This window comes from Notolepis coatsorum (assembly GCF_963971535.1).
Source record: "Notolepis coatsorum genome assembly, chromosome: 7".
NCBI lineage: Eukaryota > Metazoa > Chordata > Actinopteri > Aulopiformes > Paralepididae > Notolepis > Notolepis coatsorum.
This window is the reverse complement of record NC_140171.1, coordinates 62564728-62590856: the sequence shown is the minus strand read 5'-3', so window position 1 is coordinate 62590856 and position 26129 is coordinate 62564728.

The following is a 26129-nucleotide window of genomic DNA, read 5'->3' as shown; positions in this document are numbered from 1 at the left end:
ACTATTTATATGTTTTCATAACTGTATAAGCAAACTGTCTGAAAAGTTGCTGTTTAACTGTGGTAGTTTACAAGGACAGGGCCAATAATTCTCTGTACAAACATTCAAAGTAGACTTAGGCCCTGTTTAGACGGAAACACTAGCAGGTGAATCCGCAAAAATATTTTTTCGGATGTGCCTTTTGTTTATTAAGTAATATTTTTTTTTACGGGGAGAAACCGCAAAAAAGTTAGACCACCTTCCTGGGTGGAATTCCTAGAAACGATAAACCTTTGCGCTATCATCTAAACTGTCAAACCGCATAAAACTATGACGAAAGGGTTCTCAAGGCTCTCGTCGCACGTACTGCTTACATCACAGGCATGCGCCAGTAGCCTAGAAGCGTAAACAAAGCATGTCTGATTCTATCCATGGCGATCACCTGAAGGCTACATTGGCAGTACTTTTAAATACACAAGAATCTGTCCCGCGGCTATCGCAACTATTAGTGACTGGAGCCACTGTCTGTGAGTGACTCTGCTTTGGTCCAATCACATTCCCCCACCCACAGTCTGCGAATCAGAGGCAGAGTAGGGCGGGTCTTCACAGCACGTCATGTGACATATGCGCCAATAGTGACAGCGGGGCTCCGTCGTCTCGAGTCTTTACAGCCTCGTCTGCATGCAGAATTCCATCCCAAAACACTAGTCTAAACGCAACATTAAAAGTGAGACCGCAAGTCGATTTTTGTGGTTTCTGTTCAGACTCTCTCCGTCTAAACATGGCCTTATATTTGGTTCATGATGCCTAAAAATGATTTTGGTTCGATTTATGATGACATGCTTATGATATAATCATGATGCTTATGATACAATCATCCTAAGGATTACTTGTGTAATAAATTAGTTTTGTACACTAATTGAAAGTTATGCAAATGTGAACACATTTTAAACTGCATAGTGCACTTTTAAATTAGTATCTTTGGGAGGTTACTGTTTTATTATTTACATTATTACATTGAAAAGATACAAAGATATATTCTTTAAAGCTGAATTTTATAATACAGAGGTATTATTTAGAATATTATTTCATATTCTTTTTGTTATTTATTTTGTCCAGTAAGATGGAAAGAGAGCTATTATTTTGTTACAGGTTGATTTTTTTAATTATTTTCATACCATTGAGATTTGTCAGAGAGATTACTTTAGGCATAATAAAGCATGTTGAGTAACAAAGGTTATCCTATAACCCTAGTTACATGAGTTTGTGTGAGTGGTCTGCTCTGCTGGACCATCTCATCAATACTTATTGTATCACTGAAAGCTTTTGCCAGATGCACCTTCATTTGCCCGACCACGCCCATTTCCGGTTATGTACATAAGCGAGGAGCATGGCCGTACTCTTCCTTCCCGAGTCTGGACCTTCATTTGGAAGACAGTCAGGGGTTCTCAGTGGGTGAGAGCAGAACGCTCACAAGAACTCATGTAACTAGGGTTATAGGATAACTAGGTTATATTTCATATGGCTTTACGCTCTGCTCTATTGGAACTGTCCCTTTAATCATATGCTATAATTTTTTGTGCCAATTCTCCCCTCCCCTGTCTTGAACGTTGCTCGTATATGCCCCCCACTGGCCGGTTGTAGGGAGGATAGAAGCCTTGCATCACGTGTCCCCTCCGATACACGAGGACGCAGCCTGTCACATCTTTTCACCTGCCAGCGCGGAATCTCATTGGCGAGGTGTAACGTGTGGGAGTCTCACACTACCCCCGCCATTTCCTGTCTCTGCTGTGCAGGCATCCGCAACTGACCTGTAGGAGTCGCTGTCCACAATGTCCAGATTACCACCCATCGACTTCCACCCGCTAACTCTGCCAATTGAGTTCGTATGACGGCTGGCCCAAGCCGGAGGAAACGCAGACAGCCGGAGTCGAACCCGGTGTCTCTTGCGTTGGTGACGAGCGCAATGTCCGCTGCGCCACCTAGCCGCCCTAATCATATGCTATCATGAAAACTTTCAACCACATGCACGCACCTACACCTGCCTGACCACGCCCACATCCGCTCACATATAAGCGGGGTCATGGCCATACTACTAGCTCCTTCCCTACTTTCACCACCTGGAAGTATGTGCTGCAGTGCACCTCTTCAGATCAGTGCTGTAGTAGTTAGTGGTAGTTAAGGAGCTGTGCTGCCATTGTGTTTTTTATTTTCTCTCTCTCGCAAATTTTCGAGAAAAGAAAAATTCTTGTTCGATGCCCCACCAGAGACAGAGCATTCTCCCCCTCGGGGAGTGGCAGAGGATGCTGTTTTCCCTGGGGAGCCTCGTACTCCGAGACTGGGTTCGAGTCACCACCTCCGAGACGAGATGCCCTGCTATCATCCGCACTGGACGTTGGCTCCCACCTATCTTACAGAGACAGTGAGTGTAGCCTCCCGAACGCGAGGGATGCGAGCGAAGCGGAAGAAAGAATGCAAAGGGAGTTGCGTGCTTTGTTCCCCGAGCTCATGACGGCAGCGGCCCGTGCTAACGGGGTACCGCTGCCGACGCCACTGCCGGCACCTGTTCCCGATGACATGGTAGGTCATCTCTGACAATGCCGTCCTGTGAGGAAGGCGAGCGTTGTCTGCCCGTTCTTCCCTTCAATGGAGGCCTAAGTGTCGCGGGGACAGGTAATCCCCTGCATCATCGGCCTCACCCCCACCTACGTGCCTTTCACGCAGGTGGTGGGCTTGGTCCAGGGGTTAAAGGAGGGGGTGCCACGGCTTGATAGTCCGATGGCATCTATCCTTTGCCCCGAGATGGTGTGGGAGCCGAAGAAAAAGCCACTTCCCAAGGGGAAGTCGGCTAAGCAGTTGGCTGTCTGGAGTGACCAGGTCTACATCGCCTTAACTCAGAGCCTAGCTGCGACGTCCAACATCGCGCAGCAAGCACGCTTCATGCCCTGCTGATGGCGGGCGGAGAGGTACTGGATGATCATCAGAAGTACCTCCACGCCCAGGCGACAGGAGCCATCCTGCATCTCTCGCAGCTACAGGCAATAGCTGCGGGGAAGCAACGCGCCCTGGCCACTCTCATCCAGCGCCACCTCTGGCTCGAGCAGGCGGTGCTGACGGACCACCGGAGGTTCCCCCTCCTCATGGCCCCCCTCTCCGACGCTGGGGGTCACCACACACTTTGTCATCTTTTTCAGTTTATCCTCTTATTCCTCTAATTTCCACTTTTCCTCCATGGCTGCTGATTTTGAAATGAGAGCAGCTCTCTCCGTTTCTACTGTTATATGCAGAGTTGAGGTTTTTAGTGGTCTTCTTAGATGTGCTGCTGATGCTGTCCTCAGGTCGGACTTGATCCTGTTCTTTATAACCAGGTTTTATTCTGTTTCGAACATCATTCATAAATTAATTGAATTGATGAACCTTTGGTTTATACCAGTCGTATTCATCACCCTCTTTCTCATCTTCATATAACAGAACTTGGACAGATTGGTGCATTTTCTCAAATTCATTCATTAAAACATCAAAGGCTTGTAAATGTTCATTCTCCTTTTCCACGTCTACGTCATCAAGTCCGTCGAACAGCGCATCCAACTCATTCTTGCGCCTAGTCAATACACCCAGCTTCGCCCTGCGAGAGCCAATCAATTTCACCAGCTTATAATATCCCCGCGGGATTCACGTGTTGCGCAATGCAATGTTACTCACGACAACGCAGTCTCTTGTAGAATTAGGCTTGTTGGAATCCTGCAGCACTCTTTCTCTCTGGGTCCTGGGTGAAGCGAACGTGTCCTTTTCTTTCAGGCGAAAGACTTTAATTTCAGGATGAGTTTTTGTACTTAGTATAGTGGCAATTTACAAACAATTTCGCATTTCTTATTTGCCACTTCCACTCCGGGGATAGCTTTAGTCTACGCGCACATAATAAAGATTCTGATCCATCCGTTTGGCTGTCACAATGGATCAATCATTTATTTCCAAGCTGCAACACAAACAAAACTTGTATATCCAATACATGCGGTACATGCGTGCGTTGCGTGCAGTGCGGGACAAAAACTGTTTGCCTTCCCGGTCCACCCCTCCCACGCAGGCCACTACGCCTTATCAAGGTAAACCGTACAGGTGAATAACTCGGGTAGGTCTCTTTAAAGGGAAAGTACACATAGTTTCAAATCATAAGAATAGTTACAATAACATAATCAGTGTAACATGACTTGTCAATCAAATGATCAGTTTTCGTTTTCATATTTCGTAATCCATAAAGCATTTTCATAATTCAAATAATTGCATGATACAAACTCAAAGATTAAATAACTCAAGAATGGCTCCTACAAAAACAGTTTTGAAACTAATTTCAGATCTAATTGTTCCTACATGTTACCAATAGGGAAGAGAAACTTGAAAGCCTTTCAATATTTGTCAAAAACGTTACCTTTTGTGGCTTATTATCCTGAATATTAACAGTTATTGAAATAATTCATACAGAACTCTGAACCTTGAACTCATAAAATATTCCAGGAAGTGTAGTTTTAAAAACGTTCAACGCAGAACGATATCTGTGGAACTCTGCTACAAAATGGCCACAAAAAGACTACAATTCCCATGGTTCAAAATGTCCAAAATGGTCGCCCTTTCGGAATAGACTTCACCAAATTGAAAAGTTAAATCTATCTAATGACACTTTTAACCTATTGCTAAACTAACGTATTGATGATAATATCCATTCTACATGCTGTTGTGACATGTTAGTGATGTTAATACTTGAATACGTTTGAAATTAAAATCGCAATTTTTATACAACAAAAATATTGATTTATGACCAGATGTCATTTCGGGACCAGTACCGGTCCCGTCGGGTGGAAGAGGTTAAGGGTAAAGTTAAAAAATAGCGGGGTGGCAAGTTTTTCGCACGGAAGCCAGAGCCGTGGATAAAACCGTTTTTTACACAAACAAGGTTATCGGCTGTGGTTGGCGTGCAGGATGTAAATCTATTACACTACAGGTGTATGTGCTTTCATTTAGCGCACTATACAACTGGTGTCACAGCTCTGCCTTTTTTATTGCGTCGTATCAGGGGTGTGGTGGTTGAGGGTGTTGGACTAATAACCCCCCCCCCCCCCCCCCGGATATAGTTGTATCCTTTACAAAACTGATTGGCCGAGAGGTTGTGCCTTTCTACCTGTCAGTCTCCCTGACGAAGGTGTTCTCTCTCTCATCACACATCACAGGGAGGGGGGGGGGGGGGTTCCCTGTCTCCCACACCAAATTAGGATAGTGGGACACGGGATTTCCTCGGCCATTGAAGACGTCACAGGCGCGTTTTCTTATTGGCCAAGAGGCATGTCCGTGAGTTACAGGGCCTGTGCTACAGACCGCTGTCATTATAAAGGATAGATGATGCAATGCAGTCGAGACTGTTGGTCCTTCTGCTCTGCTCTCTAACAGTAGTGTATATTGGGCCGTTTTGTCTACCTAGTCCAATCTGTTACATGAACCTTTTTCAAATGTTTCACTCACGTTGAGGTCTCTCTGGGAAAACCGCTGTCTTCCCCTCTTACATAAAGAGCAGAATTGACGGGTTTTTATTCCCAGGCTTGTCGTATAAGAGTGTGTCTGTGTCTCTAGTACCAGCTTCCTGCTGCTCATCCAAGACAGCGGGGAGAAACATTGTGGGGCTCTTTCTTGTTAGAAATTCGCAGTCACTGTTCTTGGTTTCTTTACGAGCATACACGCTGTTTCATAAATCAGCATTTGGTCTTATGGGACCGATCAGCGCTGGCCCAGGGTGTTTTTCAATGATTGAATCTGCTTTTTGGGACCGGCGCGCCTTGGTTGCCCAACATCATAAAAACTGCGTATTTTTTATGCGGTCGGCTGGGAAAGAGATTTTTATCTCTACCGAGCGCCAGTACACTAGGTTAGACTCGAGGACCCGCGTACATCTCCGGGGGGAGATGACGGAGTAGATCAAACATTGGCAGGGGGGTTTCACGCCCGTTAGGTGGGCCACCGGGAACAGTGCGTTCGCGTACTGACCATCTTGGTGGCGCCCCCTGTGATGTTTTGGATCGACACGCGTACCTACCCCCCTCTTAGGACTGGGGGCGGCGGCGTGACAGGGCACGGGACTTGTCCTGGTCGCGCCGGACCGGATCAGTTTAACCCGTTGTCCGCCGGGGCGCAGACAAGTTCTGGTACCCCGAAGGACCCTGAGCTTTTCCGGGGGGGGGAAATGCCAGGGCGGGCCGGACGTCACAGGGGTCATGAATGTGTGTGTCATATAGATGCCACTACGAGTTGCCCTTAACAGTGGTATGCATTGGTCCATACTACAGATGCAGCCATGAAAAGTCGTTGGACCACTGCTTGGGCACCGTATTAACGGTAACAATGACCAGCAGGGGCGCTCGAATACAGCTGGTGACAACGGCCCGACGCGCCGGCTTTTTGTTCATTCATTGGAGGAGCTCCGCGCTCGACAAAGCTCTAGTTACATTCAGTTCGATTACAGCTGGTGACTTCATTCATAGGATGCTACAACGTCCTATGTCTACAGACTGTATGAATTAATGTTCCTGAATTAAAGAATGAATAAGTAAAACGTGTCAATTCAGCAGTCAAAGTGTATATATTAAAATGTGTCAAATCTAACTTCATTAGACGGCCAACGCACGCTCTCTTGTCCATTAATTTCATCAGAAGAAAGCGTTAGTGTAATGCTTTTTGGTAACAATAAGTTTGTGTACTATAAGATACTTTTGTCTGATTTGTGATGTAATTTGTGGTCCGCAGATGGAATGCATGGGAGGAATAGATTAATAAAACGACATACAGTACATGTACAATAATGTATTTAGCCAAAACACGTTGGCAGAACACCATTTCATTTTATAAATGAATTATATATAAAAGGAAAAAAAACAAGATTCAAACCAGCTTTTTGCCAAGCCTTAGTGTTTGGATCTTTTCGGATCTTTTCATCTTATAGTACACTATAACAAAATCGTTGGTAAACAAGCGTGAAAAAGCTGGAAATATAAACATTGACTGCTAATTTGACAGGTTTTAACTGTTTAATGATTTTATTCAGCAACATTGCGTGTTTACACAAACGTATTGTTACCAAAAAGCATTACACTAACGCTTTCTTCTGATGAAATGAATGGACAAGAGAGCCGTGCGTCGGCCGTCTAATGAAGTTAAATTTGACACGTTTTAATATATACACTTTGACTGCTGAATTGACACGTTTTACTTATTCATTCTTTAATTCAGCAACATTAATTCATACAGTATGTAGACATAGGACGTTGTAGCGTCCGTCTAATGAAGTTTGTGTGAGGATAGGGGTTCTTGCGGAGCCCAATAGCGAACAAGCAGACAAGAATCACATGCAGGAATGTTCAACAGACGGGGATGAAAGTTCTTTGGGGGTAGCACAGGTGCACTCCTTGAGCAGTGCGGGAGGATGGTCTTGAAGCAGATGCACTCCGTGTGCAGTGCGGGAGAGCGTAGACACCGGCTGTGTCAGGGGTGAGAGCAGGAACTCCGTAGTCCAGCACCAGGGGTCCAGACGGGCACGCTGGAACGGAGTCCTTGGGCACAAGAGAGGGAGGTTAGGGAACAGGGAATAATAACCAGAGCGGGTTAGCAGGGCTTCAGGTCGAGACGTCGTACCTGGGAAGGCAGTTTAACACTGTGACACCGGATGACAGGATCTGCCAGTTGATATAGGACCCGCTTGATGAGGTAATCCCTTGCAGCCGCGCTGATTGATCCTCATCTGGCAGGCTCGAGCCCCGATCGTGACACTCTGCGCCTCCTGGCGGGCATATAACAGAACAGCAACCAGGTTTCCAAATTAATGTCGTGAGACCACTGCGTCAAAATAGTTAGGAACACTAATGGATCCATCTGTATGTTGTACCTTTTTTCAAAATGTTAGGTGGGTTGGTCCTTCTCCATTCGTTTCACCCCTCCCTCCCTGCTAAACCGGTGGCGTGTGGGATGCGCAACCGAGTAGTCGTGGGCCCTTCTAAACAAAAGTCCCGCGGTCTGCTCACCCTGTGCATTGAGGTACTGTTCCCTCCCGTCCCTCACTAGGGGGGGGCCCGGATCCTCCCCGGTATTCTGATGGTTGTAGGGGACCTCAGCGGGTACATCTGTCGGGCTCTCTGCTCTGCTCCGCTCTTGTGTTCCAATAGAGCTGACCGTAAAGCCATGAAATATAACGAAGGTTATCCTATAACCCTAGTTATATGAATATGGTGAGCGCTCTGCTCTGACTCACTGAGGACCCCATGTGTGTTCGTTTTGGCGGTGAAAGACTGGGGAAGGAGCTAGTAGTATGGCCATGACCCCGCTTATATGTGAGCGGATGTGGGCGTGGTCAGGCAGGTGTAGATGCGTGCATGTGGTTGAAAGTTTTCATGATAGCATATGATTAAAGGGACAGTTCCAATAGAGCAGAGTGCTCGCCATATTCATATAACTAGGGTTATAGGATAACCTTCATTATAGGGGTAACACAGACTAGGCTTAGTCCCACGCCCATCACCTCCCGCCGCGTGCTGCGCATCCTCGCTTGCAGGTGGCCCGGGGGGACGCGTGAATACTTTCCCCAAGGTGGTTGTCCTTCCGCGTTCTGTTTACGCGGCCTGATTGGCCACTGACGCTTCTCTCAGCGCCCAATCACGTTACTCCTAACGCTCGCTCTTAACTTTCAGAACTTCTCTCTCACAAGTCCGTCGCATCAGCTACCTACCTGCATCAATATACTACTAACTATCAACTAACTCGCTACCGTTGTGCATCAATATACTAACTAACTAGCACATCAATGCACTAACTACTACCGCCGTGCATCAATATACTGCTACCACCGTGCATCAATATACTGCTACCGCCGTGCAATATACTGAAAACAATACGTTATTTATATTGATGTGATGTCGATTGATATGAATAGCGCGTTATGTTAATATAGAGAGATGAAAACAATACGTTATTTATATTGATGTGATGCCGATTGATATGAATAGCGCGTTACGTTAATATAGAGAGATGAAAACAATACGAGTAAATGGGCTACGTTAATATAGAGAGATGGAAACGGGCTACGTTAATATAGAGAGATGAAAACAATACGAGGAAATGGGCTACGTTAATATAGAGAGATGAAAACAATACGAGGAAATGGGCTACGTTAATATAGAGAGATGAAAACGGGCTACGTTAATATAGAGAGATGAAAACAATATGAGGAAATGGGCTACGTTAATATAGAGAGATGAAAACAATACGAGGAAATGGGCTGTGGAACTGAAGGACTTGGGCTGTGGAACTGAAAGCTAGGCGCAACGCGATTGGGCGCTGAGAGAAGCGTCAGTGGCCAATCAGGCCGGTCAAACCGAACGCGGAAGGACAAGCACCTTGGGGAAAGTATTCACGCCGGGGGGACAGGTCGGGGGTGCAGCAGGAGGTGCACCCCGAGCGCAGGGTAGGCGGAGGTACCAGGCCAGGGTACGCTGTTGGGCTCTCCCCCCTGGTGCAGAGAAAATTCCTAATTTACAGACAAATGGGAGGCGGAGTGCACCGCGTGCAAAGCTTGACCATATGTTTCAGTGTCTAATAAAAGGTGTGGAGATCTCAAAGCTCACATTGACACAGAAATGTTAAGGCTAGTGTTGTCGAGGACCCAATTGCTGAACAGGACGAGGAGAGAATAGGCAAACAAGACGTGGAGCCAGGGGTGTAGTAGTAAAAATAGGCTTTACTTAAAAAGGCAGCAACAGAGGTACACGTCAAGGGCACAAAAGTAAAGGCACAGCCGAGCTGGCACGGAGAAAAGAGTATACTGACTACAAATGAAAACCTAACCAAAAATTAACTGTGACATGAAAACAAAGATGAGCAGCAACAAAACATGGAAAACTAGAATACACTACTTAACTGGAGCACGATAGAATCAGGAACAGTAACATCAACCAGGAACAAGGACATGGAACACAACCAGCAAACAGCAACAGCAAACAGCGAACAGCAACAGCAAACAGTGAACCGACACAGGGAAGCCAGATATACAAGACAGATATACACAGACTAATTGACACATGAGGGTGATTGGGAACGAGACGCACCTGGAAGGAAAACAGACTGAACACACTGGGGCAAGGACTAAAGACAACAATTAGATACAAAACACACTGGGGAAACCACTAAAAGACAGAATAACATCACCACAACCATACAACAACACAAGGAACTAACAACTAGGAACATAACATTTAACAGGGGAACATGAAGGGCAAGAGACAAAGTAACAGGGGAAGGGCACAGAGAGACATGTAAATAATAAAGGGCCACCAGTGCACCAGGAGGGTATGCATAAGGAAGACAAGGGGTAGTGATGATGAATGTCCAGCAGGGGGAGGTAGCAGTCTGTGAGAAGGAGGGGGCTGTTCATGAGTCCTTGGATGGACAGGAGGGGAGGGGGGAGCAGCAGGCGGAGTCTGGCCAGGGAACGGTGAACCGTTACACTACTCCCCCTCAAGGGACGGCTTCCAGGCGGCTAAAAGACCATCTGGGAATGGGTAAGACGGGGGGCCGGGATCCAGGGAAGGTGAACACAGGGAGAGTCCGGGGGAAAAGGTCAGGATGGATAGGGCTAGGATGAGGGGCACTGGGGCAGGGGGCGGCGACAGAAACCCAGGAGGGGTATAGGAGAAGGGGGGCTGAGGAAAGGGGCTGGAGCAGGGAGAACGGGACACGGGATCAGGGGAACAGGAAACGGGGACAGGCTGGTCGGGGGTCTCCCGATGGGGACGCCGGAGCCGGGGCCGTCAGGGATCACCCCCTCACCCCCTCGCTCCAGCGAGCCCCGAGAAATGCTTCTCGGGTCTCGGTGGTGATGCCATCTCGGTAAAAAACAGCAACAAGAAAAAACTATAAGAGAAAAAAAACTAATATTTCCACTGTTAGTGCGCCAGTAGCCAAACACTTCCGAATGAAAGATGAGGGAAAGAAGAGTACGGCCATGCTCCTCCATAACTGGAAATGGGCGTGGCCGGGCAAATGAGGTTGCATTTGGCAAAAGCTTTCAGTGATACAATAAGTATTGATGAGATGGTGCAGCAGAGCAGAACGAGAGCAAGAACGAAATGTAACTTTGGAGAGATATAACTTTGTTATATTAATGCGAGACACTGCAGGTGAATAGTCAAATATACTTTTTTTGTTGATTTTGAGATTTTATTATATTTTGCTTCCTAAACATGTCTTCTATGAAACTAGTGACAATAAAACGTCAATAACACACATTTAGTTGTTTATTTTACTTCATTTTGCCTTATTGCATCCATAAATGTGCACATATTTAATGGGGAAGTGCCTCATTTGCATATATAAACATACATTTCAGAAAACTTGCAATATATATATTTTTTAGTTTATATGTACATAACAAACTGGGAAAGTGTCATAGTGATATCTATTCAAATATTTGTTGCCTATTAGGGGGTACTACACTGTACTACACTGTTTGTAGCCTGTGTGTAGTTCTGTTCAGTTCAATAACATCATTATTATTATTATTATTCAGTTATCAGGCATGTGTTAAGGTTGTCTATTACTAATGGTTTGATTAGGTATTGTGTTTGTAAATATCTGTTTAAAAAAAAAAGTATGGCATTTTTTACAATACCGAACTTTGAAGGCGTTCCCAAAAATGAGTTTTACGAGTTTTTCCTCATACTCTGAGCCAGAAATCTCCACTTCAGTAGCACTCACATACAAACCTTCCAGTTCTATTCATATCTATGTTCTGAAGGTATTTACAGAAGGGTTTGTTGATATCGCATTCATACCCTGATTTATATCACATTTTATTCCTAAAAACATGGCGAAATATGGAATTTTACCATAAAAATTGACTGAATGGAGTATTTTCTGATTTATGGAGTGATAAAAAGAGATATCCAAAATCCCCTCTGTAATAACCTTTGGCTCTAATATGTCAACAAAATGAAACTATAATTTTGAAAATGGCTTTATCCAATGTTCAGATTTCTGTCCTGGAATGATATGCAAATTAGTGCATATTTAAGTAGATAATGCCTCATTTGCATATTTAAACATACAATTTCAGAAAACTTGGAATACAAAAAAGTCTTGTCTTAATATAAGTAATCAACTGGGGAAGTTTCATTGTGATATCTATTAGTTAATTTTCTTTACCCTATTCACCTGTAGTGTCTCCCCTTAAATTATATAAATAATAATTTTCTAACCATACATAGGAGGCATACTTTAAATATATTACAATTATAAGGCATCTTTCCGTAAACTTCGAGTATCATTTAAGTATCTTGAGGCTGGGAGCAGAGTGTCCTCTTTTTTGGAAATCACAATATGGTCACCCTACTATAATGAGCTTGGGTTGAGCGGATCATTGCCTTTTTAAGGAGCAGGGATACATGCCTGACGTTGGTGGGAGGTGACCTGTAATAAGAGATTCATTAAATACCTTGAGTAACAAAGGGGATACATGAATGTTTTGTAGAGATACGCCGTATACCCATTTGGGCCTGTGGCTTTCAAGCATTGCATGTTACATCATTGATTAGAGCAAGCATTACCGCTGATATAGATCTGGCTGTGAGTGAAACCCCACCTGAGATAACTATGGGGGAATTCACATGTATTACATTACCTGACCTCTGTAAGATTGTCTCTGAGTGTAATTCCGCCACCTCCTGCCTCGATCCTATACCAACAGCATTTCTCAAGCGGGTGTTTGATAGTGTCTCAAATCATGTCCTTGAAATCATAAATATGTCTCTTCAAACAGGCACTTTTCCAGATGCATTTAAAACGGCTGTAGTAAAACCACTACTAAAGAAAACAAACTTAGATGTAAACGAACTAAAAAGCTATAGGCCAATATCGAACCTTCCATTTATCAGCAAGATATTAGAAAAGATAGTCTCAGTACAAATAAACTCCTTTCTCAAAGATAATAACATCATGGAGGAACTACAATCAGGTTTCAGAACAAATCACAGCACTGAAACTGCCCTTACCAAAATAGTTAGCGACCTCAGGCTAAACTCCGATGCTGGCAAAGTCTCAATTCTTGTCCTATTGGACCTTAGTGCAGCGTTCGATACGATTGACCATAATATCTTGATCAGTCGTCTTGAAAGACTGGTTGGCTTTTCCGATCATGTACTAAATTGGCTCATAACATACATTAAGGGGAGAAGGTTCTATGTTAAGCTTGGAGACAATGTATCCGAGGAACATGACAGCAATTTTGGAGTCGCACAAGGAAGCTGCCTTGGTCCATTACTCTTCTCACTATATATGCTGCCCCTCGGGGACATCATTCGAGACCACAATGTATGTTTCCATAGTTATGCTGATGATACACAACTATATATCTCCGCAGAACCAAATAACACTACAGCCATACAGTCCATTACAAATTGTCTGTTAGCAATAAACAAGTGGATGAACAATAACTTTCTAAAATTAAACGTAAGCAAGACCAAAATCCTATTGATCGGCCCAAAAGCGAAAAGGGAAGTGCTTTGTAAAAACCTGGGGAGTCTGTCATCCTATGTAAAGACTGAGGTTACAAGCCTAGGTGTCATCTTGGACTCAGACCTGACCTTTAAGTCTCATATAAATAAGGCCATGAAAACGTCATTCTTCCACCTAAGAAACATAGCGAAAGTAAGACCTTTCGTAAATAAAAAGGATGCAGAGAAACTTATTCATGCTTTTGTATCAAGTCGGCTTGACTATTGTAATGCACTGTTCACTGGTCTTCCCAAAGCAACCATTGGGAAGCTTCAGCTTATCCAAAACTCTGCAGCTCGATTACTAACTCATACAAGGAGAAGAGAACATATCACTCCAGTCCTGGCCACTCTGCACTGGCTTCCAATAACTCATAGAATTGATTTTAAGGTCCTTTTCCTAACATATAAAGCTCTTAATGAGCAAGGCCCAAAATACATAGCAAATTCCCTAGTTAGTTATCTGCCCTCAAGAACGCTACGGTCATCCACTACAGGTTTACTAGACACGCCCAGAAACCAAAAAAAGGATAGGAAGTATGGCATTTGCCAACTATGCCCCAAAACTATGGAACACACTACCAACACACATCAGAAACGCCAGCTCTATACACATTTTTAAAGGAAAATTAAAAACGTACCTATACAGTCTAGCTTACAAATAGTTATGGCTTGGAAAAACCTGATGGATCCATGAGGCTTTTTAGATGAAGGAACGGGTACATACGCACACAATACACGACCACTGATGGATCCGTAAGGCTTGGAAAAGTCTTGAGGACCAAACTCTTTAGATGAGGGAACGGGTACATACGCACACAAGACGCGGCCACTGATGGGTCCATGGGACTTGGTAAAGCACTATGGACCCAAACTCTGGCCACTGACCACATGAGGGAACGGGTACATATGCACACAATACACGGCCACTGATGGATCCATGGGACTTGGTAAAGCACTATGGACCCAACTATGACCACTGATAAAAACGTAACTACACTAGCGTTATAAGAGCTAAACATTGCTACCTACCATACAAGTGCATTGGTTTAGTGCACTTCCGGTTGCTACTGAGCGGAAATGTTTGTGCGGACCTGTTCTCCCAAACTGGTAAGCAAATGACTGTTTTTACATTATTTTCATCTTTACGTTACTATTATTATAATTTTTTTTTTTAAACATTGATCTTAACTGATCACTGTGACTTTATTGCTTTTATCGTTATATATGCCTATAATTGTGTACAGCACTTTGAGCTACATGACATGTATGAAAGGTGCTTTATAAATACTTACTTACTTACTTACTTACTTACTTACTTACTTACTTACTTACTTACTTACTTACTTACTTACTTACTTACTTACTTACTTACTTACTTACTTACTTACTTACTTACTTACTTACTTACATATAGCTATCAAAACTCTCAAATAATTTAGGATCTCCAGCTGATTCTGTATAATACAAATTGGAATATAAATGTTTGCAATTAATTTCTTGTTGATTTATTGTTACTTGTCCCAAACAAGTACAGATATCTGTGATTCATCTAGAAGCTGCTGATTGCCTAATATGTGCAAGAATTTTGCCTGCTTTTTTACCATGCTCATAGAATCTATGCCCAGCACGTGTCATCAAATTAGTCGTCTCTGAAATAGAAAGAAAATTAAATTCAGAGATAGAACTGTATTTGGGATCTTATGTCTTCAACAAAAGGTGTGCTAGATAATAAGGTATTGTAAAATGTCAAGGTGCTAGGCATGTGTTTGTTATAAAATACTAATTTAAGAACAAGGGGGCTATGATTGGATAACACAATCGCTTCATAATCAGGAAATATTCTATCCTTGAGTAGGTGTGATGTACAGGTGAAAAAAAAGATGTACACTGATTTGGGTACATAAAGGATCACTTATCTTGAAGGTATCTATCTATATGTTTTGATAACTTTTGCTGATTTAGTAAGGTCCTGTGGTCTGTTTGAAGATCTAGCAAGTGTTGGATTGAGAACAATATTAAAATCACCACCTAGAATCAGTTGCTGTGTATCAAGATTGAGTAATGTGGTCAAAATGGAAGATATAAATTACTTGTTACAAAGGGTCAGATTAAACCGAATATATATATTTATTGCCTGAGATCCCATGTATAATATTTGTATATCATTTGATATCCCTTGTATATTCTTTGTACATATACACGGAATATCCCTTTACCTGGTACAGGACAGACCATAATATTCGTTCTCCTATTGGAAGCGATCCCCTAGGCGCCACGGCCATACCCCCAATGTCTAGTTCAAAGTCACCGCTAAGACATGCCTGAACATGCCCGGTTTGCGCAGTAATACGAGACAGAAATAAGGCTGGTACTAGATTATTCACTGTACGTATAAATACGGCGCAGGTGGATGCAGCAGCACTTAGCCTAAAGTCTTAGTTACCCTCAAACGTTAAAGCCTTCACCACGAGTCAACGACCAAGTGAAGTGAGCAACTTTGCGTCTAAATAGAGCACTTATAACCGCGTGCGAATAGGATAGTAAAAGTGTCAGAGCTTAGTGAACTAACGTCAAGTTCGACCTAGTTAAATGTGAAGTACCGTGCACAGGAGAATCTACACCGGTGAATGCAGAGCCTTTTCCGGCTGGATTATATTGATTTTGGTACTGTGGCTGCTGGAGCAGAGAACCGTCTACCCCACTGCCGTGTGGGATTTACACGTGAGGAGCATCACTCGAGCCCGTCTCTAGGAGAGGCTGGCTGGCTTTCACCTATGCTGTCGCGCATACTTGGATTATAGCTGCTGCTTTCGTCTGCCGATCAAGGGAGTAATGTACCGCCTCCCGTAGCTGGAGCTTATTGATTCCTTGTTGATCCAGACTTTTGCATCCGAACATTCCTCCCCCCTGCTGGCTTACAACCGGAGGGAACCCCCTTAGTATCTCCAGCTGACCTACGAGTGTGCCTTATATAATTCTTATGCTACAGGTGGTATTAATTATCCCCTTCGTAATATGCTCATGTTTTTACGCTCTTGACCTATTCATGCACATTCTTCGCCTTACAAGCGCAACTCTCAATCTTGATAAATAATGTAAGATAATCTTGGTGCTCTTCTAATAAATATTATTATAAACAGTATTTCTTGTTAAGCCGTGTTATTGTGGGAGTGTTCATCACATATACCTGTGTACTGTATGGCCAGTAGTAATGTACATAACTCAGTAGTGGTTTAATGATACCATACTTATTCAATACAGTCAGGGAATTGTACCCCTCAGTTACAATTGGTCCTTCGAGCCGGAGGGTAATTAGCGTAATATGAATATAATATTAATATTGACATGGCCAGCGGTGAACACTCCACAAACGGCTCTCCTAAGCTAGAACGCCCGACGCGCAGACGGCAGCCACCTCCTTACCTAGAGGACTACGCTGCCAGTCTACTACCTAGCTTTATACAGACGGTAAATACGGATAAAATAAATAAAGCGGATAGTCAAAGCATGTCAAACCCTACCGACCAGGCGACCCTGCCAGTAGAGACCCTAGTGGGTTCTAACGTAACTGACCAAGCTCACAGGGGGGACCAGGAAGGACATGACATGACTTTACCCCCCGACAACGCCAACGGGACAGTCCCACGGAGAGCTCCAGGATAAAGAAAGCGCTCCAGGGACGGAACCCGACCCACTACCAGAAGAGACGCACACCCAGGAGATGGACCTCCTCGGAGCGCGACAGGAGAACGGATCTCCAAAGAGCACTGCCAGAAGCCGATCACCTCCGCCGGTGTCTTCCCCCAGCGAAGCGGACAAGATGCTGGCGCAGGCATTCATCGCCACCCTGGCAGCCTCCACCGAACGCAATCGACTTCAAGCGCAACAGACGAGCGAGCGCGAACAAGCTGCAGACCAACGAGAGCGTCTTCACGCGCAACTCCAAGCGCAAGCCCTCAGTGAACGTGAACATTCTGCAACCGAGCGAGAGCGCTTCCAGGCGCAACAAAGGAGTGAAGACGACCGCATAAGACTGGAGACCAGACGCCTTCAGACGGAAGAGAACATTGAAAGAAGCCGCGCCGATGCACAGTGCGCCGCCGCCAATGCACAGCGCGACGCCGCCAATGCCCAGCGCGAAGCAGTGCGCGACGCCGCCCATGCCCAGCGCGAGGCAGAGCGCGACCGGCTGCAGGCGCAGATGATGGAAAAATTGATTGCCATGGCGACACCCCCTCTCTCCGCACGGAGCTCCCGGAGATCATCACGACAAGGGTCTAGGGCACATTCCCCTACCCGACCAAGCGACCCGGGACCCCGCCAACAGGAGGATCCTGTCCACGTCTCCGAACCCCCTCCCCGGCCGGTCCATACGAGACCCAGCAACCGGGAAGAACCGGCCTACGTCGCCGAGAGACTGACTAGAAGACTCCAGGACTTAGCAGAGGAAGAGGAAGAGGAAGAGGAGGAATGTCAAGCCGACCAGCAGCAACGTGCTCTGGACCAGGAGGCCCAGTACAGCCCCGACCAGCAGCAACGTACTCTGGACCAGGAGGCCCAGTACAGCCCAGACGTCAGCCCCGAGGCACTGCGCTACAAACCCCCGACTCAACTCACGGGTGAGTTTGACGCACCGTCAGCACCGAGGAACAGCACCTGGGTACCCGACCCCTGGTACCCACCAAGTACCAGCCCACGACGACACGTACGGGGAGACTCGCCCAGGAGGCCCCCCCCCAACGCTCACCGATGTGCCAGCCATCCATGGCATCGTACCTTGGCACACCGACGTTCCTGGACTTCACACACGAGAACAGAGCACAGTACACAGAGCTACGAATGTGCTTAGAGACAATGATGTCCGATGTCCCCGATGAGACGTACAAGTATGCTATCCTACTCAAGCACCTGAAGGTGCCCAGAGCGCATAATATAGCGCTGGCATATTCCAACTCAAGTACCCCATACACCGCGGCTCTAGTAGCCCTCGACCAACGTTATGGACGCATATGGGACTACGTGATACAAGAGATAAGAGACATCGACCGTCTACCCCCAGCCAGAGACAACAGAGCATTGGATGACCTCTCTATCAAGGTACAGTCCCTGGTAGGGATGCTGGGGTCCCAAAAGGAAAAGGGGATATACGAACTGTACGCTAACTCTAATGTAGAAAGGATATTAGAGAAGCTCCCTCCCGCCCGACAAGAGCGTTTTCGGCGGCAGAGAGACCACCGCGACCCCAACGGCCCAGAGGCATCCCTCCTAGACCTATCTGAGTTCCTCGCCAGGGAGGTCAGCAGCCTACGACTGGACACGTTCGTGTGGAGTGGACCAAGCCCAAGACCAGGACCTCGGGGATCAAGTGATAACCGCCGGTCGGTGACCGTTATGCACCAAGCCGAATCAGTACCGCAGCACAAGAACCACAACACCCCCTCGACGAAAGAGGAGTGGAAGATTGAATGCCAGTACTGTGAAGGGGAACATCGGCTGTATCAATGCTACACTTTCGGGAAGCTGACCACGGACGAGGTGAGTCAGTGGATCAAAGACCACCGCCGCTGCTTCCGCTGCGCGCGCAGCCATATGGCAGCTGAGTGCCGTTTGAAGAAGAAGTGCGGCAGGTGCGGCGGCGCCCACTTGGAGGTCCTGCATGACATCAACAGGCGTCCGCCAGGACAACAAAGTGGGCCCGTCACGGTAATGTACCAGGCCGAGGCGGTGGCACCAGTACCGAAGATCCACCAGACCGCCCCCTGGTGTACCGACTGCTACAGCAGACACTGGGAGTCACGGTGCTACTCGGACGACCGCGAGTCGGCACCACTCCAAAAGATCCAAAGCAACCGACCAACAGGAGTGCTCCATATAGACCAGCATAGCGGGACCCCCCGAGTGCTCATCAAAGTGGTCAGAGTGCTCCTGAGCTACGAGGACAAGGTCCTGGACACTTACGCCGTCCTGGACGATGGGTCTGAAAAGACTCTCCTCCTCGCTTCCGCCGCAGCCCAGTTGGGCCTGCGGGGTGCCAAAGGTCCTATGACAATACGTACCATCAGAAGAGACCAGAAGACCATAAAGGGTGAAAATGTCTCCTTCAAGATAGCAGCGGTGGACCAGCCCGAGAAGCAGTATAGTATTACCAACGTCTTCACCAGCCACGACATAGGCCTGTCCCAGTACACCTACCCCATCCCACAGCTGATGGCGAAGTATGTGCACCTACGTCAACTACCTATACCGCTTATCGACGGCGCCACACCGACCCTGCTCATCGGCTCTGACCACGCGGACCTCATTCTCCCAATTGAGGCGGCCCACATCGGACCCAAAGGATGCCCAGTCGCGGTTCAGACCCGACTGGGGTGGACGCTCCAGGGCCCCCTCTACGGACTTGACAGTCAACCCACGTCTACACGCTGCCTACACACAAAGGCGAGCGACACCGGCCACTCCCTCGTACAGCCTGTTGAGAGGCTATTGACATTAAGCGAGAGGCCTGTGAGAGAACCGTGGGCACAAGAGGGAGTTCGGAACTCCAACCCCCTCAGCTGCGCTCCAGACGTAGCTGACCTCGAACCCAGCACCCCAAGCGACTCCTTGATGGGGCGGCCGGAACCGGCCCCTCCTCAGACGGGGTACAGAGCAAACAAGAGAAACAGACGGAGGAGGTGGAGGCGCAGCCAAGCACAGGTCAAAGCAGTCTCAGGCCCGCTTCCTCCTAACCCCCCTACCATCCCTTCCAGCCCATCAGAAGCAGGTCAAGGACGGGGACAACTTGAAAGTGGACACAGTCGTCGTGATCATAGACCAGTCACTCCCCCGAGCTGCGTGGCCGGCCGGCCGCGTAAGCAAAGTGATCACTGGTGCCGACGGAAAGGTCAGAGCGGCAGAAGTGCTCGCCCAGGGGCGGACATACACCCGACCCGTGGCGAGGCTGATAGAGTTGCCAAGGCTCCCCGACTCTCCTAATGACGACCATGACCCACTGACTTTGTGAATTGCCCTACTCCTCACAACGGACATTGAGTAGTGGACAAGGCGGTTAATCTGTCTCTGCTTATCTAATTAGGTGCGGACTAATTAGGAGGCGGCTGTTACAAAGGGTCAGATTAAACCGAATATATATATTTATTGCCTGAGATCCCATGTATAATATTTGTATATCGTTTGATATCCCTTGTATATTCTTTGTACATATACACAGAATATCCCTTTACCTGGTACAGGACAGACCATAATATGCGTTCTCCTATTGGAAGCGATCCCCTAGGCGCCACGGCCATACCCCCAATGTCTAGTTCAAAGTCCCGCTAAGACATGCCTGAACATGCCCGGTTTGCGCAGTAATACGAGACAGAAATAAGGCTGGTACTAGATTATTCACTGTACGTATAAATACGGCGCAGGTGGATGCAGCAGCACTTAGCCTAAAGTCTTAGTTACCCTCAAACGTTAAAGCCTTCACCACGAGTCAACGACCAAGTGAAGTGAGCAACTTTGCGTCTAAATAGAGCACTTATAACCGCGTGCGAATAGGATAGTAAAAGTGTCAGAGCTTAGTGAACTAACGTCAAGTTCGACCTAGTTAAATGTGAAGTACCATGCACAGGAGAATCTACACCGGTGAATGCAGAGCCTTTTCCGGCTGGATTATATTGATTTTGGTACTGTGGCTGCTGGAGCAGAGAACCGTCTACCCCGCTGCCGTGTGGGATTTACCCGTGAGGAGCATCACTCGAGCCCGTCTCTAGGAGAGGCTGGCTGGCTTTCACCTATGCTGTCGCGCATACTTGGATTATAGCTGCTGCTTTCGTCTGCCGATCAAGGGAGTAATGTACCGCCTCCCGTAGCTGGAGCTTATTGATTCCTCGTTGATCCAGACTTTTGCATCCGAACATTCCTCCCCCCTGCTGGCTTACAACCGGAGGGAACCCCCTTAGTATCTCCAGCTGACCTACGAGTGTGCCTTATATAATTCTTATGCTACAGGTGGTATTAATTATCCCCTTCGTAATATGCTCATGGACTTACGCTCTTGACCTATTCATGCACATTCTTCGCCTTACAAGCGCAACTCTCAATCTTGATAAATAATGTAAGATAATCTTGGTGCTCTTCTAATAAATATTATTATAAACAGTATTTCTTGTTAAGCCGTGTTATTGTGGGAGTGTTCATCACATATACCTGTGTACTGTATGGCCAGTAGTAATGTACATAACTCAGTAGTGGTTTAATGATACCATACTTATTCAATACAGTCAGGGAATTGTACCCCTCAGTTACAGTACTCATTGTCATAATTGGGAGCATATAAGTTAAAACGTTTTCCAATTACTATAATACAGTATATCTGCCATGCAGGTCTTGGATGGCATTGTATGATATAAAAGGTACGTTTTTGCTAATAAGTATAGCAGTACCTCTAGATTTGGAGTTCAAATGCGAGTGAAATATCTGGTCAACCCAGTTTTTATGGAGACGAGTATAATCCTGATTCTTTAAATGTGTCTCCTGCAGGATGACAATATCTGTCCCCAACCTTTTAAGATATGTGCCAATATATTGCCATGCTTTATCACCCCGTTCAAGCCCCTACAATTCCATGTGGTATACTGCAACAAGCTTTCCCCTTTTGTTTTATAGGTACTGTTTTATAACTAGCCATAATCTAATTCAGAAGTAGATAGAATAAGAGCACTAAGCATTGACATCCATCTACATTTAGTATAGAACAGAAAAAAAAACACAGAAACCCCTGATAGAACCTAACCCCCTCTGCTTTTCCCCAACTTAAATGCCTGTCTGTCCGACATCTCCGCCTGGATGACGACCAACCACCTCAAACTGAACCTAAGCAAAACAGAATTGCTCCACCTGCCGGCCAAATCCTCCCCCCTTACCGACCTCTCCATCAGAGTCGAGAATGCAGCTGTGACCGTGTCCCCGACCGCCAATAACCTTGGTGTTGTCCTTGACGACCAGTTGAACTTCACATCGCAGCGACAACCAGAACCTGCAGATTCCTCCTGAGCAACGTCAGAAGGATACGCCCCTTCCTGACAAAAGAATTCACCCAACTCCTCGTCCAATCAACAGTCATCTCCCGCCTCGACTACTGCAACGCACTGCTAGCTGGCCTCCCGGCCACTGCCACCAAGCCTCTTCAACTCATTCAAAACGCAGCAGCCCGCCTGATCTCAAACCTACCGAAGTCGGCCCATTTCACCCCACTTCTTAGGGACCTGCACTGGCTCCCCATTGCTGCACGTATCCGCTTCAAGGCCCTCGACCTAGCATACCGTGCGGCAAAGGGAACTGCTCCCGCCTACCTCCGGTCAACTACACACCCTCAAGACCCCTACGCTCTGCATCTTCTGGCCGCCTCAGACCTACTCCTATCCAAGCTCCCGGAGGGTCATCAAAGAGAAGCCGCCTATTCTCAGTCCTTGCCCCACAATGGTGGAATGAACTACTGTACCCATCCAAGTTAGGACAGCCGAATCACGTCCAATCATTCGCCGTCGACTAAAGACTCACTTCTTCAACCATTATCTGAAATGATAAAAAAAAAAAAAAAAAATCTAACCCTGACTAACCTTACTGTCATGCACTTGTCCTAATAAACTAACCTACACTGTAACACGCAACACTTTGATAAACATTGTTCCTCAGCTGATAGAGTTGTACCCTTCTTGCTGTCTTGTCATACAGAACTTGTAAGTCGCTTTGGATAAAAGCGTCAGCTAAATGACTAAATGTAAATGTAAATGTATGGAAGAAAAACTCAAGCAAGCATCTAAACTTTCTTTGTCCAACACACATTCAGTTCGACTGGAATGAGCAACATTCCCCCTTTAGGTCCTTCATAACAGAAGTACATTATATTTAAAACCAAATATAACTAATAATATATATTAAGACAAATAATAATAATAATTTGTGCAATTCAATTTAACAAAAAGTGGAAGAAACACAAGTAGTTTAATAAGAAAATGTGTATACAAATAATAGTAGTATAATTCTAGTAACCATGCCAGGTGAGTCTGTGTTAGTCGGTTGTATTTTATGATGAAAACGTGCTAGCTTGTCGGCTAACACGCCTGCTGACTATTACATTCAGAGAAGTTTGTTAGCCATTATGCTGTTCCACGGTGGGAATCTTCTTATTGTAGAATTATTTGGCTGCCTGGGGAGTGTAGAAAGAGTACCTGATTCCGTTGAGTGTAAGCTTGGCTGGATAAAGCTTTGCTAGGGGGTTGAATGCAGCCTGAAATTTGCCAACCTCTGGGCTCATGTCTGGGAAGATATGCATCATGCTTCCTCTGTAGGTTAGACAGCCTTTACTTTTACTGTAGGTTAGACAGACCAAGAATTCTCTCCTCATCTGAATAGTAAGGAAGGCAAACAACCAAGGACTTCTCTCCTCTTTTGGGTTCCGGTGCCAACGTTATATATTCATACTGGCCAATCGCGTCATTATGAGATATCATCTCCAGCACCTACTGTGCGAGTGAAAAATTGCACATGCACCTCACTTGCACGTGACCACGCCTACTCCCGTGCGTGCCTCTACAAGACACAGGAAGTGGTCACGTCCACGCCCTTCCTTATTTTTTTCCATCCGTGGATCTGCTATATGCACTTCAACCAGGAGGAACGTTGTTATGAAGCAAAGGCAGAGATTACGCAATGTTGGACTTTCGCCAGAGGTTCGCCAGCCCCCGGACCCTTCTTGGCACGTCCGGACGGAACATCGGTCCTATACTGAACTGTCCTCGTCTCTTGGCAGTGGACCGATGGACTACACGCGGTGTTTGGCAGTCGAGCCACGGCGCGCTCAGGTAGGCCCGACAATGCCAGGCGTTGGTACTAGCATATTTAATACTACTCGTTGTCTCGTGAGACAACCGGGCGATGTATTGACGCGGGGGGCTGGGTATTTGGATGAATGTGGTCAACATGACCCGTTGTTGAATGTTTTTCCAATTATCCTGGCGTGCGCAGCTACTGCTAATGCAAATGTTTTTGGGGCGCCATTCCCATGTGTCCCGCCGGGACTGTCTCCAGTTTTCCCTCTGCTTAACCATTTCATTGCTGACGGTCAATCGGTGTCTAATGTTGGGGGTTTGGCTGAGGCTTATTTACCCCGTGGATGGTCTGACGACAGGGCCCAGGACAGGTGTGCCGTGCTTAGAGAAGCGGGTGGCATCGGTTCTTTGCCCTGGCATGGTACAACGGTATCCCGCCCGGAAGCCAACGCCAGAGGGCGAGTCGGCCCGGCAGGTGGCTGAGTGGGCTGATGAAGCTTATACCGCCGCAGTACAGAATTTAGCAGCAACTAATAACATTGCTCAATTGGCTGCTTTTCTGTCAAAAATGATGTCGGGTGGTGGGGCCTTAGGACCAGCCGATGCAAGCTATAACCGCAGGGAGGGCTAGGATGCTGTCGACGCTTGTTCACAGGCATCTTTGGTTGGAGCAATCTCCCCTTGAGGAGGAGAGGAGAGTTCTCCTCCTCAGGGCTCCCCTCTCCGCGGATGGACATTTTGGTCTGTCCACGGAGGCGCGGGCGGTATTTGACCGGGGCCCCATGCCGCCCCACACCACGCAGCCAGAGGTGAGGGCACAGGCTCGCCAGCGGCTGCGGCGTGGCCCCCGACCGGTGGCCATGTGTCCCCCACCTGGGATAACCTGGACACAAAGAGAACAGGTTGTCACGGTGCCGACAGCCTCGGCGGCCGAGGGATCGGCTATATTAGATGGGCACGCCCTGAAAAACCATTGCCATCTAGCTGTGTCTAGCACGCTCTCCGGTCACTCCCCCCCGCTACACTACGGGACTCAAGGCTCTGATTTGTCTCCTTTGGCTGCGGGCCGCGTTCTTCCAGTGAAGCGCAAGCAGCCCCACATATCACTTCTCATGGAGACAGGGGCTGACACCCAGTTGCTAGCTAGGCCTGGGTCTGTCTATGAGAATGCTGTGCTGTCAGGAGGCTCCCCCGCCACACGTCCTGTGTCTGTGTTTGGTGAGCCTGGTGTTGTATCTGACGACGGAGCAGGGTTCCCTATATCAAAAACAAATTGTCAGAGGGGGAACCCTAGGCCCAGGAGGTCGCAGCGCGGGTTCCCCCAGCCCTGCCCTTGCCAGGCCAGGTATTATCTTCCTTCCTCACAGGAAATACCTACGCTTCCTGTTTCAGGGCATAGCGTACGAGTACCAGAGGCTGCCGTTCGGCTACTCTCTGGCTCCTCGCACCTTCACCAAGTGCGTGGAGACTGCGCTGGGGCCTCTGCGTCGTCACGGGATACGAATTGTATTCTACCCTAGATGACGTTCTGGTCCTCAGCCCAGTCAACAGGTGGAGTACTTGGGCTTAATTCTAAGCTCAAGGTCTATGTGGGCATCCCTCTCAGAGCGGCGGCGAGAGGATATTCTAGGCGCGCTATGGAGGTTCCGTCCTGGCAGGACGGTTACGGCGCTTTCCGTGATGTGCCTGCTCGGTATGATGGCATCTGCTCAAGCTGTGGTCTCTCTTGGCCTCCTCTTTATGAGGAGGATGCAGA